Raw genomic sequence first — 21636 nt, 5'->3', positions numbered from 1 at the left:
GCTTGTTTTCTGTTGAGGCTTGTACACACTAAGTTTGTGAAAACTCACCCCCCTCTTGACCCACCTTGTTGCCAAAAATCCTTTTTCCTAAAAGCCGAAAACCCTTTACTTTACTTTCTTTTCTTTGTGGCGATTTCTATCCTTCCTCTACACAATTTTCTTCGTTTCACTTGTGGTTTAGCCAACTTCTTCTTTCTTCTTCTTTTGGTACCGAATAGTCTTTTGGTGCCATACAAATCTGAAGGGGCTGCACACCTCTTTGGCTGAATACCCTTGGCGCCAGTACCCTTTCCACTCAATCGATTCTAGTGTAAGTTTTCACTCTTCTAATCGGTTTGTTTTGCTAAGTATCTATTATTGTCCCTCACTTCTTCTAATCGATTTTGCGTAGGAATAGGTATCGAATCTCAGTCTTTAGATCTCTGCCGATTTGCTCCTCAGGAGAGAAACCTTGGTAAGTGTTCTTGATCTTAGTTGGAGGAATGGTCATAGTTAAGGTAAGGGGGACTTGTGTTGGATACAAGTCACCTGTTATTCTGGTTTTAATAATTAAGATTGGTGCAAATCTAGGGGTTGAGCGTGGTTAGTGATTAAAGAAGGGATTGTTATAACTTGTCGCGCAAGGTAAGGTGAAAGGTGAGGTTTCGGTTTTGGTAGAGATATGTTTTAAGCATGCGATTAATTGAAGGATGATGTCGATTGTAGGCTCGGGGCTAAGGAAATCGTAGCACATTTTATTACTAGGTGTGTACATACACTGCACACACAAGTAGATCGGCAGATCCCGAAAAGCCGAAATGCCAAAAAGCTGAAAGTTTGGCTACGGTAGTCTTGCAAGTGTGCGAACACTTATAAGGGGGAAACTGATAGGTTTGCCTGAGGCCCATGGGCAATTCCATGGGCTTGGGTTGTGAATTGGCCAAACGGGCCGGAATGGGCTAAATGGGCCTGATGGGCCCATAATAGGCAAAAATTGATAATTGATGCTATGTGATGGAAAATTGTATGTGAGCATGACTGTAAATGTGATTTGGGCCTAGTGGCCATATGAATATGATTTGGGCCTAATGGGTCATATGAAAGAGATTGGTATGGGGGATTTGTCTAGGCTTTGTAAGGGGTTTTTGGGCCTAGTATATGACAACTGCTTAAATAGACATAACACTTAATTAAGTAATTAAAGACCGTGGACAAGTCATAGGGTTAAGGTGTGGCAACAGGTATATGCATGTCTAGGATTGGATCTAGGGAGAGTTTGGTACTTAAGCGGTCTTAATGACTCACCTCCTCTTCTCTGGAATCCTACCTAGTGCATAGTATCTGTTCATCTTAGCTCACGGGATTTGTTAACGGGCCAAGTTAAGTAAGACCCGTAATAAAGGAAAATTATCGAAATGCCCCTAAGAGCGAAAATGACTAAAATACCTCTATGTGATGAGTGTAAGATTTATGATTGCTACATGTATATCTTCTGTATTCATATGATACTTTGTTTAGGATGCATATGGATTGGGAATTAAGGAACGGAGGAAGTATATGAGGGTCACATGGTTGCTTGAAAACCGTGGATCCACCGACGACTTTTAAAGCCCAACATGTGATTGGCAGCTTGCTGCAATGAAGGTAGTTCCACAATCGAGCTACCATTGGAGTGTATCGGATGGGTGGGTCGATATTTATATCCCCACATGGTGTGTACCGGGGGACACAGTTGGTGTGTAGCAGATGGATTATTGGGGTGGGTTGCACTGTATTGCATTGCATGTATGTTGTATGGTGAATGATGTTTTCTTGTTACCTGTCGAGGGTTGTGCACACTGAGTTTGCAAAAACTCACCCCCCTTTTATTTTTCTCAGGTGATGCTCAGTAGGAGGTTCGATGTCTAGAGGGACTCTGGGTGGCCAGCTCGCAAGACAATTTGGATTCGTTTTAAAAGTATTTAAGTTACTCGTTTATTAAGTAATTTTCATTTAGTATGGATTGTAATAAGGCCTCCCCCTTTTGTTATTGTTTGGATCTTTTAATTTCGTGCGTTGTAATTATAAGAAGTGGAACATGGATTTTCTAAACCATAATTTTCTTTTAATACTACGTTTCCGCAACTAAATTTTTAAAGGATAAGTTTTCTTTAATTGAATGTTTTAAACAAAGCTTCACAATCAGAAAAGAGATTTTACTAATCAGTTGAGATGTAACTTTTTAAGGAAGGGTTTTCAATGAAACAAGGTTTTCACTAAAACATTTCAATGTGACATGCCAGATTCAGCCATAACGTCCTGGCCGGGTTTGGGGTGTTACATTAAAGGTCACCCATCTTTATGAAAATTAATGCTCTATAAGTTGTTGTTTGTAGTCCTTTCCTCTACCATAATCGAATGCTTTCATTCTTTGCATGCCCTCCCTTTAATTGGTGCCATGAATTGGCCTTTAAGTGCACCAAAATTAATTAGTATTTGAAGAGTTTTCCATTGTTCTTTTGAAGAGTCACCTGATCAAGAATGAATTCTTATTAAACACTTAAAACCTATTCATATTCTTATTCAACTTAAAACACTTAAATAAAAATGAAAATAAACTCACTTTAACTTATGCATTAAAATAACAACCATATTAAATAGCACTCCTACATAAACTAACCAAATTAAATAACACACATACATAAACTAACTTTAACATATTTATTAACTAAAATGGATAATGCATGGTTTTAATATGCAAAATAAATTAACAAATGAGTTACTTAATGCATGACTTAATTTTAAAGATGCAAACTTTAAATAACATGGGAATTACATAATGCATGTCATTATTTATGATGCAAACTTCACTAACATGAGAGTTACATAATGCATGATTTTATTAAATGCAGAACACATAATGAATGTCATAATATAAAAGATGTAGAATAATAATCAAGACACTAATTTAAAGATGCATTGAAAAATAAAAATAAACTTAAATAAAGTCTTTAATTAATTAAAAGTCATAAAAAGAAATCATCCAATCTCTTGGATCAGGATTTGACTTGATCTTGACCCAATCAAAACTTGATTACTTTGGACTTGTTCCCCAGGTCCACACAAAGGCCCTTTGAACTCCTCTTGACCCACTTTGTTCGAACTTCCATTATTGACCCAATTGAAAATCACAAAAGGATCAATCCTTGTCTTATCATCACAAGAAGATGTGGCTCTTGGAGATTTAGGCCATCATCAACTTGTTTAACCTTGACTAGATTTAATTCAACCTTGGTTCTCAGAATCACACCATTCCCTTTCCCTTCGAAAGGATTTGTCCTCAAATCCAGACCTACATAAAATAGAAATGGATTAAAAACAAAATAAAACCTTTGAAGAACACTTAAAATTTCAGCAATAAAACAAGTTTCATAATCCATTAAAACTAGTTGATTATCCATCTCCAATGGATCCAAATGCAAATGCTTCCAAACGTTTATGTCTTTGTAGATTGTAGACAAACGAAATAGTAAACAATAACTAAACATGCCATTTTCCTTCTTTTTCCTCTTTGTTGAAAACTCCTTATAAAATTTCAAAACTTCAAACTAATGGACCTGATCAAATAACACATTAAACTTACAAAATTTAAACCGTTTATTAAAATAATTCCTCTCCTTAATCAACTCAATATTTTTCCTTCCAATTTCTCTTTTGCTTTTTTTTTCTTTTTTTTCAAACAACAATTTCTTTTCCCCTTTCACTTTTCTTCTCTATTTTTTTTCTTCGCTCTCATTTTCTTTCTTATTTGTAAACTCTCGCTCTCTTTCTCTTTTCATGCTCATTTGATCATCAAAAATCTATTTTGGACTTATCGACACAAGCACAATTTGCCTTTAAAATCAAATGAGTAACGATTCAAAAATCCATCATGCATTACCACACAATCATATTACCATGGACGACCCAATAAAAATATGGCCTGCTTGCATTGATACTACATCGCACAAAACTTTATCTTCATATCTTCCTATTGAAAACGGAATCAATACTTGCCTTAACACCTTGATTTCTCCTCATTACTTAACCATTGTAGTTTATATGGATTTGGGTGCTTCTCGGTAGATAATTGCAGCTTTTCTACCATGATTGTGCTAGCTATATTTGTACAACTTCCTCGATCAATAATGAGGCTACAGATTTTCCCATTCACTAAACATCGAGTATGGAAAATATTTTCACATTGTAGATTATCTTCTTGGACTTGAAAAGTCAAAGCCTTTTTTGCAACTAACATCTCACCTTTAATAGGATATTCGACATCACTCAATTCTTCCAAAATAGGTTTAGAATCTTCTTTGGGTTCTTTTTCGGACACAATCTCACCATTTTCTTTCATGATCGTCACTTGACGGTTTGGACATTGACTAGAAATGTGTCCTTTACCAAGACATTTAAAACAAGTTATATCACGGTTCCTTGTCATTTGAACTACCTCTTTGCCTCTGGCTTGTGTTTCAGCCTATTTAACATATTCTGAGGCTATAAGTTTATCTTTGGCCCTTGAAACATTGGCATTTTTAGCCCATCTTTGACTCTATGAAGAATCCACTACCGAACTCGTTCCCACTCTAATTATACATTTTTTCTTGAGTTGCTGCTTAACTTTAATTTCCATATGAACCATGTTATGGATTTCGACATAGTGTTGCAATTCAACCACGTTAGCAATTTCCTAGTTCAAACCTGCAAGGAATCTAGCCATGGTTGCATCTCGATCTTCCACCACATTGGCTCAAATCATGGCAATCGCTAATTCTTTATAATAGTCATCAAGAGTTTTTGCTCCTGGTGTTTAGGTTTGCAATTTGTGAAATAGCTCACAATGATAGTGATTCAGAATAAACCTTCGTCGCATCACAACCTTCATTTCTTCCCAAGTCTTAATAGGGCTTTCACCATTTTGTCGCCTATTAAGAACAAATTGATCCCACCAAATAATAGCATAGTTAGTGAACTCAATAGCAGCAAGTTTTACCTTTTTCAACTTGAAATAATTATGGCAATAAAAAATCATTTTCGTTCCCACTCCAATTAAGCTTTAGGATCATTAATCCTTTGAAATGAAGGAATATTCAACTTGATGTTGCTTAAATTTTTATTGACTCTTACTTGGTCTTGCCTTTCTCTAGGTTGGTGTTCATAACTCCCCTGACTTTTAATAGAATCTCTTTCAAGGGTTTCATCAACATTTCCCTCGTAACCATTGTTATCTAACCCATTGGAAGCTTCTCCCTCACATTCACCTCCTCGTACACTAGGACTTTTTGGTGATCTACCCTTTCACACCCTTAGTGATCTTCCACACCCCCGTCGTATTCTTGCTTAGCCTCAATCTTGTTCAGTGTTCGCTTGATATCCTTGTGACATGTTTAAACAAAAGATTACAAAAAAAATGAAAATTAAGATTTGAAACCTCACCAAATCAAATCCTCAAGAATCCTCTTAGAAAGAAAACAATATTTTCACTCCACTCGTGTTGCACTTCAAAATTCTTTGGCTTTCTCTCTCTTGGATTCTCTTACCACACACGTGTCTTTTTCCACTCATAATCTTCTATTGTAGGCTCTTAAGATAACTAGAAGAACTCTTTCAATCCTTTTGAAATTTAGTAGCTCGAAAAATTTGCCTTATCATTTTTACGGGTGCTTGCAACAAGAACAAATGTTAGAAAGCTCAACAAAATGATGGAAGTTACTCAAAATTGCTCGAAATGATTTCAACTAGATAACAAGAACAGAAATTGACTTTTTTTTAACTTAATTTTTTTAATCCTTCTTTTTTAGGGGGAATTTTGCTTTCTTTTTTTTGCTTCAATTTTTTCAATATTTCAATTTTTTACGATTTTTTTCACTTTTTCAAGATACAAAATAGCAATAACAAAGAAATGGACCTAATTTCAAGATTCTTGAGCTCTAATACCAAATGATATGATTTCTTGAGCTTTGTCGATTCAAAAAACAACTTGATTGAAGAATCGTCTTGAAATGGTTCAAAAGGTGAAAACCTTAATTTGAAGCACTTGAATTCTCTAAGGAACCGTACCTATATTAAAACTACAACCAGCTTAAACTTGACATTATACTCGAATCTTGGTGTATCGAAGTCGCCACAATTTTAGATGAAAAATGGAGTGATAAGCCAAATTTTGAATGCCACAAACTTTGACAAAAGTTTGATGAGTTCAAACAGTTCAATGAAGAACCAAGAGAGAAATATTCTAACAAAATATTATTTAATTTCAAGCAAAAGCTTTTTTACATGTCATTTCAAGTTCCCTTAAGACCTTTCAAATTCAGTCATTTAATTAGCTTAAATTAGACCATTAAATTTGGTTTAACTCTTTGATGATTAGCTCAAAAGGCATGTCTTTTCACTTGTCTTTGAATAGATGAAAGGGCATGTCTTTTCATTAGCCCATGGATAGCTTAAAGGTCACCATCTTTATGAAGATTAATACTCCTTAAGTTTTTGTTTGTAGTTCTTTCTTTTACCATAACCAAATGCCTTCGTTCTTTGTATGCCCTCCCTTTAATTGGTGCCATGAATTGGCCATTAAGTGCACCAAAATTGATCAATATTTGAAGAGTCTTCCATTGGTATTTTGAAGAGTCACCTGATCCAAAATGAATGCTTATTAAACACTTGAAACCTATTCACATTATTATTCAACTTAAAACACTTAAATAAAAATAAAAATAAACACACTTTAAATTATGCTTTAAAATCACAACCAAATTAAATAACACACATATATAAGCTAACTCAAACATATTTATTAACTAAGATTCTTAAATGCATGGTTTTAATATGCAAACTAAATGAACAAATAAGTTACTGAATGCATGACTTAATTTTAAAGATGCAAACGTTAACTAACATGGGAGTTACATAATGCATGTCATTATTTATGATGCAAACTTAACTAACATGAAAGTTACATAATGCATAACTTTATTAAATGTAGTACACATAACGCATGTAACACCCCAAAATAGCCCTAGGAGTTGTAGGGGTATTTTAGGAATTTTTGCCTAGACGAGCTCAGGATTTTGTAAGGTTGGTACTCAATAATATTTTTGAGTTTGGCATCTAAGCTGTTAAATCAATTTTTGAAAAGGTGTTCTAGAAACCCTTAATTTTAGAGAAAGGACTAATTTGTAACAGAGTCAAAATAGTAAGCATTTATGTGACAATTTAACCAATTTTTAAAATTAAACCTAAAAGCCACCCTCCACCTACAATTTTCACGATTAACCTTCCTCTCCTCTTCTCTGTGTTGCCCCTTACTTTTCCCTTGCTATTTCTTTCGATTTTTTATTCCCAAACCACAATACATTGATTTCCTACCATTCTTAAGTCATTTACAATCATAAATTTTCAAGAAAAACACCCAAAACTCCATAGATTTCATCATCATCTTCAAACATGGATTTTTTAGATTTACTCAAATTCATTCTTTCAACAAAGGTAATCATTCAAGTATCCATTTCTTTTTAATGTTATTTAGACTCTAAAATTGAATTACTAGCCCTCAAATCGCATGTTTTAAATAAAAGCCGAAAATTGAACCATTAATGATGGATTTTGAGATTTTGAGTCAAAACTTGGTTTTAAAGTGCTTTTCAACTTGTTTTAGCATGATTAGAAGGTTTTTAAACTTACCTTGAAGTTTCGTTAATGATTTCTCATGTTTTAAAGAATTTTGTGAAAATTGCCTAAAAGATGTTGAAAAATGTTGATACCATGAATTGAGTAGATTTGTCTAGTTTGAAGGTTGTGAATTAGGCATAGATGTTTAAGTAGATGAACGAAACTTATTTTAAGCAAAAAGGTTGAGTATAGGTCGAGATATTAGAATATAAAGTTTGTTATGTTAATAGTTTAAGTTACATGGGAACTTAGCTTAAAGCTCGTGTGTCAATTGGTTTGAGTGAATTTTTTTGTTGTTATTTGACTATGGTTACTGTATGATTTGTGTGTGTAAAGTTTCAGATTCATTAGAGCTTGCTACGAGCTAAGGAAGAGTTAGTTGAGCTTTCGACTTTTCGACAAAAGCATAAAGTGGTGAGTGTATGGAATTGCTACTCGTAAACATGAGCCATGTGCTGATTGAGAATTTAGATGTAGCCTAAACCCCTACTCTAAGTTTCGAGTGTAAGTTTTCTTGAATCTATCATTATTTTTTGGCTATGTATTGTGCATGAAATGTGATAAGTATGTGACTGTTGTATAAAGTGCAATTATATACTAGAAATAAATGTGTAATATATATGTGATATGACTATGCTAGTGTTTTGTAAAAGATGCTAATATGCAATGATACTGCATGGATAATCAGTAAGTAATATGTGTTCTTTTTAGATATTTTGGCCTTGTGATCTTGGAACCATTGGATATAATTGGCATGCCATAGAATTGTGAGTACTCATTTATATGTATGGTTTTGGGTGTTAAGGACCTGGGACATGTTTCGAAGGATAAGGGAATGAGAGCTAAGCTCTATTCAACGGGACATGTGAAGGGTAATAAGAAGAGTACTAGCTAAATGCTTCACTTTTGGGACATGTTCACTCTATGAATCTATGTGGTGTAATAGAGATTCGTGTATCAGATGTGTGATGATAGAGCAAATTATATGTTTCATAATCTAAGTTCCATCTTATCCCAATTTATCATATTTTATGTAATTGTGTGGAATATGTTCTATCCCAATTTTTCAGTGTTTACAGTGTAATAGCTCGATTTTAGGTGTAGCCAAAAAAGTGGTTTCGAAACCACTATTCTGAAGACGGAGAAATTATTTTAATATTATTTTATATGTGACGGCATGATTATAAAGGTGCATGAAAAATTTGGTGAATAAATTTTAGCGTTTGAGAGCTTAATTGCGAAAAAGGACTAAATCGCATGAAGGTAAAAGTTCAATTTCACTTGATAGACATACCAAATAGCTAGAGAGCCAAAATTTAAGGTCTTTAAAGGGAAAATAGACCCTTAAAATGCAACATGGCTGGCCATAGTGACAAAAAATTAGGCTAGTCAATATTAGGTAAAAATTTGGTGACTTGTTTGACTAAAAAGGAAATAAAATAAACAAAAGATGATATCACCCATTTCACCTTTTCTTCTTCACCAAAATTCTCAGCAAAAATAAGGGTTTTGAAGCCTTAAAATTTCAGCCAAACTAGCCTCTTGCAAGTAAGTTAATTTGAGGGTTATTCTTGATAATTTTTGTACTTTTGGGACCCCTAAAGTTAATCTAGCTACTGAGGGGACTATTTTGTGAAATGATTGATAGTATAGGGACTTACCATGAAAATATTTGTATGTTTCCTGAGTTTTTATAGAAGAAAATGAGTCTTGGTTGTTGAGTGAACAACTTTTGTGAAAGGACTTCTCATGAAAACCCTAATAGGACCATTTTGTAAAGTTTGTAAAATAGATAGTAATGTTGTGAAATATCGAGAATTTGGGGTGGCCATTATAGAAATAAATGGTCGATTAGGCTTGGATAATAAGGAAATTCGATAAAAAAATCAATTTTTGGGCCTAAGGGTAAAATCATAATTTTTGTGAAGTTTAAGGGCAAAACGGCCATTTTACCAAAATACGAGTCTTAAGTTGAATTGAATGATTTGTGTATTAAATAATCTAATTTTTGACATTTTATATCAATAGAAACGTGATTTGGGTCTTGATCGAGGGAAAAATAAAATTTACGAGGATTAGGCTCGTTCCTATCATTTTGTGCCGAGGTAAGTACATATGTAAATAATGTGTTATTGTAGCTTACTTTTAAATGATTTATTTATACCATGTATCATAATCTAATCGATATCATGAAAGTATAAATAATGCCATATAAGAGTAACCTACATTATGAACAAGTGCGACAGCATCAGGTTAGATATAAGATCCTATCGAACCTCAAAAATAGTATAGGATACAAAAGGTAAGTCATGAGAAATTAAGTGGTCTAAACTCATAAGTTAAGTCTGAGTTCATGAGACAAGTGAAATATGTAATGTGAGTCCGGGTACTGACTTTGTGTGCAGACTCGTGAGTAGCTCAATGAGCGAGCATTACATGATACAGCTATGGGGTTCGGGTACTGAATTGGTGAAAAGGCCTATGAGTAGCTCAAATATGCAAGTATTACAAAGCACAAGGTAGTTTTGGCTACTTGCATAGTACTTAGGAGTAAATTATCCTTGTATTCACTGGTATTTTCGAGTGTTCAAATGGGTAACTCGATGAATGGACTGGCGATACTTCCAATGAGGTATGTCAATAGAGAGAATGAACTTGAGTTATTTTACGAGTAATTACAGGTATGTATACTAAACTCTTGAACGAAAACATTAGTATGTGATGAGATGTAGTAAGTATGCATAAAAGAAGGAAGAGCAAGATAGTGAGGTTAAAATGATATATCATTTAAGTATGATAAGCCATTGTTTGACGAATGTGTTTCTAATTACATTTATTTGCATATATGTACTTACTAAGCTCCCATGCTCACCCTTTTTCCTTTTCATTTCCTTTGAGTCCTGCCAAAGTTGTTCGAGGATCTTCGCCTACATCGGAGAAGCCAGTCACACTATCCTTGAAGCTCTTGGTATAACTAGTTTTATCATTTTGATTATGGCATTTATAGGAATTTTTGATTTTATTTTTGTGTCACATTGTTTTGGGGCTAAAGGTGTTGGCTTGTTTTAGCGTTTGACTCATTTTGTATAAGGCCGTGAAAATGGCTAATATTGTAAGTCATTATATGAATGTAAGATAGTCTTTTTGCGAATGTGAAATTGTTGGCATGGTTAAATTTGTGAAATGTATATAGGCCTTAGCTATGGTTGTTGGTTGAGAACTCATATTAAATTAGACCTTGATACGTTGATTAGTATTAAATTTTTTTTCAGGGTGGCATAAGGCTTGGTAGATAGCCTTATATTGTCCACACGGATAGATACACGGGCGTGTGTCGAGGCCATGTGTGACACACACCAGCCCCATGGGTGTGTTGTCTGACCGTGTGTCCTCTGCATGTAAATTTTATAAGTCACTATGCATGGTGGTAAACACACGGGTAGAGACACGGTCGTGTGTCTCATCCGTATGAAGGGCACAGTCTATCACACAGGCGTGTGCCTAGGCCGTGTGCCCGAATTGGATGCTAACGTCAAAAACTGTAACGCCCCAATTTTTAAGAATTCTGTGAATGTTGGCATAGGTTTAATTATGTTAGTGGGCCTCTAGAAGGCCCAAGCTTAAGATAGAACCCGACAATTTTAGTTAATTTTTGTTCCGTAAGAAAAAGGGGGTGAAATTATGAAATAGGACCTATGTGAAAATGTTTGAAAATGCTATATGCTAATTGAAGTAGCCAAACAAATAGGAGTGCAAAATAGGAGGATTTGCATGACAAATCTCCCATTTTACATGAAGTGGCCAGCCATCATATTGTTGAAGACAATATGTGCACTTGATATCCATAATTTATGGTACAAATTGATAAAAATTGATAATGGGTTAGGTAAATGTTCCATGATGGGCATTTCATGTCTTTTGTATTAAAGAATTAAATGGATGAAATATGAAATTTTATTAAAAGAAAAAAGGGTGAAAAGAACAAATTTTTGTCCATCTTTGTTCATCATAGCCGAAAGTTAGAGAAGAGAAAGGAGAGGAGAAAGCTCTTGAATGTTCGGTCACTTGGGGAAGAAAATTGAAGGTAAGTTCATGGTAGTTTGCTTCTATCTTGATGTTCATGAGTTCTTCTTAATTCTACCTTAACTCTTGAAGCATATTTTGGTTTTTGGGTGTGTTGTGAGCATTTGGTCATGAATTAAAATGAAGGAAATGGTTGTTGTTTCATGTTCTTTTGATGAAAAATGGAAGATAGGTGAAGTTGAGCCAAACAAATGATCATGCATGTGCCTTAGATGCTAAAGGGAAAAATCGGCTAACATGTTGTGCTTTAAAATGATGAAATGGAGACTATGCTTAAGTAAAAATCATAGATATGTGATGATTGATTGGTGATATACATGTTTAAATAAAATGCATGTAAGATAGGTGTGTTAAAGAGTGATTTGGTAATAAATCTGCTTGGGACAGCAGCAGTAACGTGACTTTGCAAAATCACCATAAATTGTGGGAGATGAACTAGAAGCTCAATAAATTATGTAATTAAAGCTTAATGAGTCTAGTTGCAAATGAAATAAACTAGAACATATTTTGAATTCTGTAAAATGAGAAATTTGATTCGTAATGAAAAGTGGTCAGATTAGTCAAACAGTGAAACATGGGAAACTTTGAGAAAAATCTAGTATTGATTGGCTAAACCAAAAATTCTGAAAATTTTATGGATAGAAGATATATGAGTCTATTTTCAGGGAAAATTACCGGTACTTGATTTGGAGTTTCGTATCTCTAGTTATAAATGATTTAGTGACTGTTGCTCAGGAAGACAGCTTGCAGTGAAATTATGATTATGTGGTAAACATTGACAAAAATTTGTTAATGAGTTGCTTATTGATTTCTTATAAGCTTACTATGACCTGTAGGTGTGGTTGGTCGAATATTGTAAGAGGTTAATACGTAGTTTGTATTTGAATAGTTAGATTAACGTGTTAGTAATCCAATTGTAGGCGGTTCGTGTGTGGATCTCGTCAGCATATCGCCGCAAACAGGTGTGTAACTAACACACTCTTTCTTAGTCTAGATCGGCAAAAGCCGAAAAGCTGAAAAGCCGAAATGCCGAAATGCCGAAAATTAGTATTTTTTAGATTTGTGAGTGTGCGAATGCTCGTGAGGTAAATCGATTAATGTTTTTGGTAAGCTGCAATGTTTGGACTGTAAAGTGCATGATTTCTATGCCCTCGATATATTTGGGCTTAATGGGCCAAAATTGGAATGATGGGCCAACGGGCCCAATTCGGTAAGAACCCTCAGTAGTGATTCTATTAGTACATGAAAGGTAGGAATATGCATGAAAAACCCTAAAATAGATAAATTACTGAAATACCTTTAAAAGTGGAAAATTTACAGTTTTACCCCTAGGAGATAAATTACCGAAATACCCCTAGGGTTAAATTGACTTAAATGCATGTTTGGCTCTTGTTATTTAATGCATGCCATGTTGTTATTATCTGATGCATGGGACTGGGATATTGACGGAGGAAGTACTGATAGTGGCTTGTCTACGTACTGGAGGCTTTGCCTCAATTTACTGTTAACTGAGCAGCAAGGCTGCAACTGTGAAGTGTTGGGCTGGGTGGGTTGAGCTATTCCCCACATGGAATGTAGGGCTGGTACGGGTGGAGTGTAGTGGTTGGTGGGTTGAGTAGTCTCCCCAAATGGGCTTGCATATGTTTATTGATGTTGCATGTATTTTGAAATGGGCCTATGGGTCATACTGTTATCTGAATAAGGGGTTAAGGCCCAGTTTATTGTAATCTAAAAAGGGCTCTGGCCCAGTATCACTGTTACCTGAATGGGCTTAGGCCCAATGGGCTTGAGTTAACTTGGGCTTTGAATGGGTTTTCCTTACACACTGAGTTTCCCCAAACTCACCCCTTCTTTAACCTTGCAGGTGAGCCTTGATGTGGGTGACTTGGAGTCGGAGGGGATTCAGAGTGGCCATGGTGAATACTTTAGGTTTGAAAAAGAGACTGGTTTTCTTAAGTTATTTTTAATTACTATTTAATTTTGGGTTGTAATAAGACCATTTTAACTTTATTTTCTTCTTTGATTTTCTGGGATTATATTATTTTAAACAACTTTAAATTGATGGATAATAATTCAAATGGGCTAGACTTAGGGCGTGATTTCAAAACGATACTTGTTTTTTTTAAAATAACACGACGTCACGAATACTCGATTTACCAAAGATAACCACTTAAAGAATTTCAACTTGTTATAACCAAGTGTGGCAATGGATGTGGACATGTCTAGGATTGGATCCAATCGGAGAGCTTGGTACTTAAGCAGCCTTCATGGCTCACCTCCTCTGTTATGGATACCTACCTGGTACCCAGCTTCCATTCACTTGGTTAGTTTAACAAAAGTCAGCTTTTAAAACACTAAAAAGGGAACACGGGTTTTTGACTTCAATGTGGCACGTCAGATTCGGCCTTAACGTCTGGGCCGAGTTTGGGGGTGCTACATTTAGTGGTATCAGAGCCCAGTTGCAACAACTCGACTGTGGATCGGGTCCAAAAAGGGTTTTCAAAACTTTATGCCAAAAAAAAGAGAGGGTATTTTTTGAAAAACCTGACTTTTGAAAATTTCATGTTTAAAGGAGATAATCTTCGAACTTGTTTTTTTTTAACACAAATGTTTGGAAAATGGATTTCAAAAAGCCTAAATCTTTTGAGTTTATCTGAAAACTGATGAGGTGGCACACTGAATCCCCGGCACCAAGGCTGTAAGTACTATTCTGTTTTATATACTTAACTGTACTGTAGTTAGTACTAAACCTTAGAGATAGTACTATAGATAATATAGCGTAAAGGCTACGAAACTGAGACTGTAGGGTAAACTAAGCCCTAGGAAACTGAGACAGTAGCTAAACTGTGGTTACGCGAGAACAACTCTGAAACCTTATCTGTTCATAAGATATTCTGTAATAAACAGTGGAAACAGTAAACTAACTGCATAAAATTCATAATAAGATAAATCAATATGAGTACGAGAGCTACTCGGGGAAGAGGCCGTGGTCGAGGTCGAGGTAGTACTCAAGCTGGATCTTCGACTTCTGAACACATACCCGCTGGAGTAGCACGACCACCACCGGTGGATGAGAATGGGCCATATGATCGGGCCGCGGGGGATGACGCTCTGTCCCAGGCCATGTTAAGAGTTTTGGAAAGGGTGGCCGAAGCTAATATCGGGCCCATGGATAGGCGGTCCATTTCTGAGCGACTCCGGGCAAACGGAGCGGAAGTTTTTAGGGGTGCATCTGGAGTAGCCCCAAATGTGGCTGAGTACTGGCTGGAAGCCACGGAGCGGATTATGGATGACTTGGATTGCTCAGTAGAGCAAAAGTTAAAATGAGCAGTATCCTTACTACGGGACGAGGCGTATCAGTGGTGGATCACTGTGAGAGAGGGTACCCCAGCTGAGAGGGTAACTTGGGAGTTGTTTAAGCAGTCCTTCAAGGCGAAGTATGTCAGAGCTAGCTATGTGGATGCGCGAAGGAAGGAATTCCTGAACCTGACCCAAGGTGGTAAGACCATTGCTGAATATGAGGCAGAGTTTCTACGATTGAGCCGGTATGCTAATGGTATTGTCTCTACCAAATACGAGCGCAGTGTTCGCTTTGAGGATGGCCTCAGGGATGAGCTAAGGGTGCTCATAGCTCCGCAAAGAGAGCGCGATTTTGCTGCACTGGTAGAAAAGGCTGAGATAGCCGAAGAGGTGAAGCAAGCTGAACGAAGGAACCGCGACAGGGATCGAAATCGGTTCAGCAGAGATGCTGGACCAACTAGTGCTGCAAACCGGAATGTTAAGAGAGCTGGGATGGAGGAACCAGTTCGAGCGATTCCGGTGAACACTGTTAGACCACAAGCTTGTGGAGATTGTGGTAGAATGTATCTGGGGAAATGTTGGAAACATTCTGGGGCTTGTCTTCGTTGTGGATCAAAGGAAAATAAGATCAGGGATTGTCCTAAGAGGCCAGCTCAGGCTCAAGTGGTTGAACAAAGGGCTGTGCAACCCGTGCAAATCGCGCGAGGTGGACCGTCACCGTCGAGAGGTCATGGCCGAGGTCGCGGTGGCAATGGCCATGGACGTGGGGCACCTGGAAAGGGTACTGTTAACATTGAGGCTTTTCAGCTAGCTTTGGTATATGCTGCTCGTCACCGTGAGGAGGGTGACGTACCTGACGTCATAATTGGTACGTTTTTGGTTTCTAGCATGTCGTATACTGCCTTGGTGAATGTTGGATCTACTCATTCTTATGTTGCATGTGCCATATCTGGGTCGTTGGGTGTGCACTCTGAGGAGATTGTGAGTGGGGTATCTGTACTAAGTCCTTTGGGTCACTCGATTAGGGTAGACAAACTGTATAGGGATGTACCCTTAGAAACTCAAGGTAAGATTTTCCCTGGAGATCTGATGGAGTTGCCGTTCGGAGAGTTTGATCTCATTTTGGGAATGGACTGGCTTGTTAAGCATAAAGCGACTCTGGATTGTGTTGCTAAATGAATAGTGTTAAGGACCACAAAGGATGAAGAGGTTATGGTATAGGTGAGCGAAGGGATTATTTGTCCAATGTGGTGTCGGCATTAAGAGCCGAAAAGTGGATTCGGAAAGGTTGTGAGGTCAATTTGGCATTTGTAAGCCAGTCAGAAGAGGAGGGACTGACAGTGGATAAGGTTAGGACCGTAAAGGAGTTCCAAGATGTTCTTTCGGAGGAGCTTCCAGGATTGCCTCTGAACCGAGAAGTTGAGTTTGGAATAGATTTGTTGCATGGAACAGCGCCTGTGTCCATTGCACCGTATAGGAGGCACCGAAGGAGTTAGTGGAGTTAAAGGCTCAAATTCAAGAGTTGTTGGATAGGGGCTTCATTAGCCCAAACGTGTCTCCATGGGGAGCATCGGTGCTATTTGTGAAGAAAACAGACGGGACAATGTGCATGTGCATCGATTACCGCCAGTTGAACAAACTGACGATAAAGAAAAAATACCCTCTGCCAAGGATTGATGATTTATTTGACCAACTTAGAGGAGCTTCGGTATTTTCGAAGATTGACCTTCGATCTGGATACCATCAGTTAAGGGTAAAGGAAGTGGATATTCATAAGACAGCATTCAGGACTCGATATGGTCATTACGAGTTCCTGGTTATGCCGTTTGGGTTGACGAATGCACTTGCCGCTTTCATGGATCTGATGAATCGAGTGTTCCAACCTTACTTGGACCGATTCGTGGTAGTTTTCATCGATGATATTCTGGTATACTCAAAAACCGAGGAGAAACATGAGGAGCATCTATGTATTGTGCTGCAAGTGCTGAGAGAGAAGGAACTGTATGCAAAGTTTAGTAAGTGTGAATTTTGGTTGCGAGAAGTTGCTTTTCTAGGTCATGTGGTTTCTGCTGAAGGAATTAGAGTGGATCCTCGAAAAGTTGAGGCAGTTCTGGGATGGAAGCCACCAAAATCAGTATCGAAAATTTAGAGTTTTCTGGGTTTGGCAGGCTATTACTGAAGGTTCGTAGAAGGATTTTCTCTGATTGCTGCACCGTTGATGAAACTGTTAAGGAAAGGGGTAGCATTTGTCTGGACTGAAAGTCAGCAAAAAGCTTTTGACCATTTGAAAAATGTATTGACTGAAGCACCAGTGTTGATTCAACCAGAGTCTGGGAAGGACTTCAATGTGTACAGCGATGCGTCACATGTGGGGTTACGATGTGTACTGATGCAAGAGGGTAAGGTGGTCGCTTATGCTTCACGGCAGCTTAAGTCTCATGAAGCGAACTACCCTACGCACGACTTAGAGCTAGCAGCAGTGATCTTCGCGTTGAAAATCTGGAGACATTACTTATATGGAGAAAAGTGTATCATATACACGGACCATAAGAGCCTAAAGTATCTGTTAACTCAGAAGGAGTTAAACCTTAGGCAACGAAGATGGGTAGAGTTGCTTAAGGATTACGACTGTTCGATTGAGTACCACCCAAGTAAGCCTAATGTGGTGGCTGATGCGTTGAGTCGAAGGGTTGTTTCTGATTTGAGAGCCTTGTTTGCACTTTTGAGTCTGTTTGATGATGGAAGTATGTTAGCAGAATTGCAAGTGAGGCCTATTTGGACTGAGCAGATTAAAGAAAAACAGTTGAAGGATAACTCGTTGGTTTTTCGGTTTCAGCAAGTTGAGAAGGGTGAGAATGAGGATTTTGGACTGAATACTAAAGGAGTTTTATGCTTCCGAGGAAGAATTTGTGTTCCGACGGACTCTGACTTGAGACAGTCAATATTGAAGGAAGCTCATGGGGGATTTTGTGCCATGCATCCTGGAGGGAATAAGTTGTATCACGACTTGCGAGGACTGTACTGGTGGCCTAGGCTTAAATGAGAAGTAACGGAGTTCGTGGGGAAATGTCTGACATGCTAGCAAGTGAAAGCTGAACATCAATTTCCTTCTGGATTACTGCAACCGGTGAAAATTCCATTGTGGAAGTGGGAGAGAGTCACTATGGACTTTGTGAGTGGGCTACTTTTGACACCCACCAAGAAAGATTCTGTGTGGGTAGTGGTGGATAGGTTAACAAAATCTGCCCATTTCATTTACTCCCTGCAAAAGTTGGCTAGGTTGTATGTGGCAGAGATAGTGCGACTACATGGAGTGCCAGTGTCGATTATTTCCGACCGAGACCCTAGGTTTACATCTCGGTTCTGGAAGAAGTTGCAGGAGGCATTGGGTACACGTTTGGATTTCAATACTGCCTTTCACCCACAGACAGATGGACAATCGGAGAGGGTTATTTAGATTTTGGAGGATATGTTAAGGGGTTGTATCATCTATTTTCGTGGGAGTTGGGAGGACTACTTGCCATTGGCGGAGTTTGCATACAATAACAGTTACCAAGCAAGTATTCAGATGGCTCCATATGAGGCACTTTATGGGCGGAGATGTCGTACGCCTATGTGTTGGACAGAGTTGGGTGAACGACAAGTGCTTGGACTTGAGTTGTTGGCAGATACTGAAAGTAAGGTTAAGTTGATAAGATATCGATTAAAGGAGGCATCTGATAGATAGAAGTCGTATGCGGACTTAAAGCGCAAAGAGATAGAGTTCGCGGTTGGGGATATGGTTTTCTTAAATCACCTTGGAAGAAGATCTTGAGATTCGGTAAGAAAGGCAAACTGAGTCTGCAGTTTATAGGGCCTTATCGAGTTCTTAAGTGGGTAGGGCTAGTAGCGTATCAGTTAGAGTTACCACCAGAGTTAGACAGAATCCATGACGTTTTTCATGTGTCTATGTTAAGACGATATCGATCGGATCCCTCACATGTTCTGCCAGTGGAGGCGATTGAAGTAAGGACTGATTTGACCTTTGAGGAAGAACCCATACAAATTTTAGATCGAGAGGTTAAAGTTCTAAGAAGGAAGTTGGTTCTGTTGGTAAAAGTACTGTGGCGTAATCATGGAAGGGAAGAAGCTACTTGGGAATCAGAAGAGACTATGCGTCAACAATACCTTCAACTATTGGGATCAGGTAAATTTCGAGGCCAAAATTTCTTTAAGGGGGGTAGAGTTGTAACGCCCCAATTTTCAGGAATTCTGTGAATGTTGGCATAGGTTTAATCATGTTAGTAGGCCTCTAGAAGGCCCAAGCTTAAGATAGAACCCAACAATTTTAGTTAATTTTTGTTCCATAAGAAAAAGGGGGTGAAATTATGAAATAGAACCTATGTGAAAATGTTTGAAAATGCTATATGCTAAATTGAAGTGGCCAAACAAATAGGAGTGCAAAATAGGAGGATTTGCATGACAAACCTCCCATTTTACATGAAGTGGCCGGCCATCACATTGTTGAAGACAATATGTGCACTTGATATCCATAATTTATGGTACAAATTGATAAAAATTGATAATGGGTTAGGTAAATGTTCCATGATAATGGGTTAGGTAAATGTTCCATGATGGGCATTTCATGTCTTTTGTATTAAAGAATTAAATGGATGAAATATGAAATTTTATTAAAAGAAAAAGGGGTGAAAAGAACAAATTTTGTCCATCTTTGTTCATCATAGCTGAAAGTTAGAGAAGACAAAGGAGAGGAGAAAGCTCTTGAATGTTCGGTCACTTGGGGAAGAAAATTGAAGGTTAGTTCATGGTAGTTTGCTTCTATCTTGATGTTCATGAGTTCTTCTTAATTCTACCTTAACTCTTGAAGCATATTTTGGTTTTTGGGTGTGTTGTGAGCATTTGGTCATGAATTAAAATGAAGGAAATGGTTGTTGTTTCATGTTCTTTTGATGAAAAATGGAAGATATGTGAAGTTGAGCCAAACAAATGATCATGCATGTGCCTTAGATGCTAAAGGGAAAAATCGGCTAACATGTTGTGCTTTAAAATGATGAAATGAAGATTATGCTTAAGTAAAAATCATAGATATGTGATGATTGATTGGTGATATACATGTTTAAATAACATGCATGCAAGATAGGTGTGTGAAAGAGTGATTTCGTAAAAATCTGCTTGGGACAGCAGCAGTAACGTGACTTTGCAAAATCACCATAAATTGTGGGAGATGAACTAGAAGCTCAATAAATTATGTAATTAAAGCTTAATGAGTCTAGTTGCAAATGAAATAAACTAGAACATATTTTGAATTCTGTAAAATGAGAAATTTGATTCGTAATGAAAAGTGGTCAGATTAGTCAAACAGTGAAACATGGGAAACTTTGAGAAAAATCTAGTATTGATTGGCTAAACCAAAAATTCTGAAAATTTTATGGATAGAAGATATATGAGTCTATTTTCAGGGAAAATTACCGGTACTTGATTTGGAGTTTCGTATCTCTAGTTATAAATGATTTAGTGACTGTTGCTCAGGAAGACAGCTTGCAGTGAAATTATGATTATGTGGTAAACATTGACAAAAATTTGTTAATGAGTTGCTTATTGATTTCTTATAAGCTTACTATGACCTGTAGGTGTGGTTGGTCGAATATTGTAAGAGGTTAATACGTAGTTTGTATTTGAATAGTTAGATTAACGTGTTAGTAATCCAATTGTAGGCGGTTCGTGTGTGGATCTCGTCAGCATATCGCCGCAAACAGGTGTGTAACTAACACACTCTTTCTTAGTCTAGATCGGCAAAAGCCGAAAAGCTGAAAAGCCGAAATGCCGAAAATCGGTATTTTTTAAATTTGTGAGTGTGCGAATGCTCGTGAGGTAAATCGATTAATGTTTTTGGTAAGCTGCAATGTTTGGACTGTACAGTGCATGATTTCTGTGCCCTCGATATTTTTGGGCTTAATGGGCCAAAATTGGAATGATGGGCCAACGGGCCCAATTCGGTAAGAACCCTCAGTAGTGATTCTATTAGTACATGAAAGGTAGGAATATGCATGAAAAACCCTAAAATAGATAAATTACTGAAATACCTTTAAAAGTGGAAAATTTACAGTTTTACCCCTTGGAGATAAATTACCTAAATACCTCTCGGGTTAAATTGACTTAAATGCATGTTTGGCTGTTGTTATTTAATGCATGCCATGTTGTTATTATCTGATGCATGGGACTGGGATATTGACGGAGGAAGTACTGAAAGTGGCTTGTCCACGTACTGGAGGCTTTGCCTCAATTTACTGTTAACTGAGCAGCAAGGCTGCAACTGTGAAGTGTTGGGCTGGGTGGGTTGAGCTATTCCCCACATGGAATGTAGGGCTGGTACGGGTGGAGTGTAGTGGTTGGTGGGTTGAGTAGTCTCCCCAAATGGGCTTGCATATGTTTATTGATGTTGCATGTATTTTGAAATGGGCCTATGGGTCATACTGTTATCTGAATAAGGGGTTAAGGCCCAGTTTATTGTAATCTAAAAAGGGCTCTGGCCCAGTATCACTGTTACCTGAATGGGCTTAGGCCCAATGGGCTTGAGTTGAC

Source organism: Gossypium hirsutum, chromosome A06 (genome assembly GCF_007990345.1).
Source record: "Gossypium hirsutum isolate 1008001.06 chromosome A06, Gossypium_hirsutum_v2.1, whole genome shotgun sequence".
Classification (NCBI taxonomy): domain Eukaryota; kingdom Viridiplantae; phylum Streptophyta; class Magnoliopsida; order Malvales; family Malvaceae; genus Gossypium; species Gossypium hirsutum.
This window is presented reverse-complemented; position numbering follows the sequence as displayed.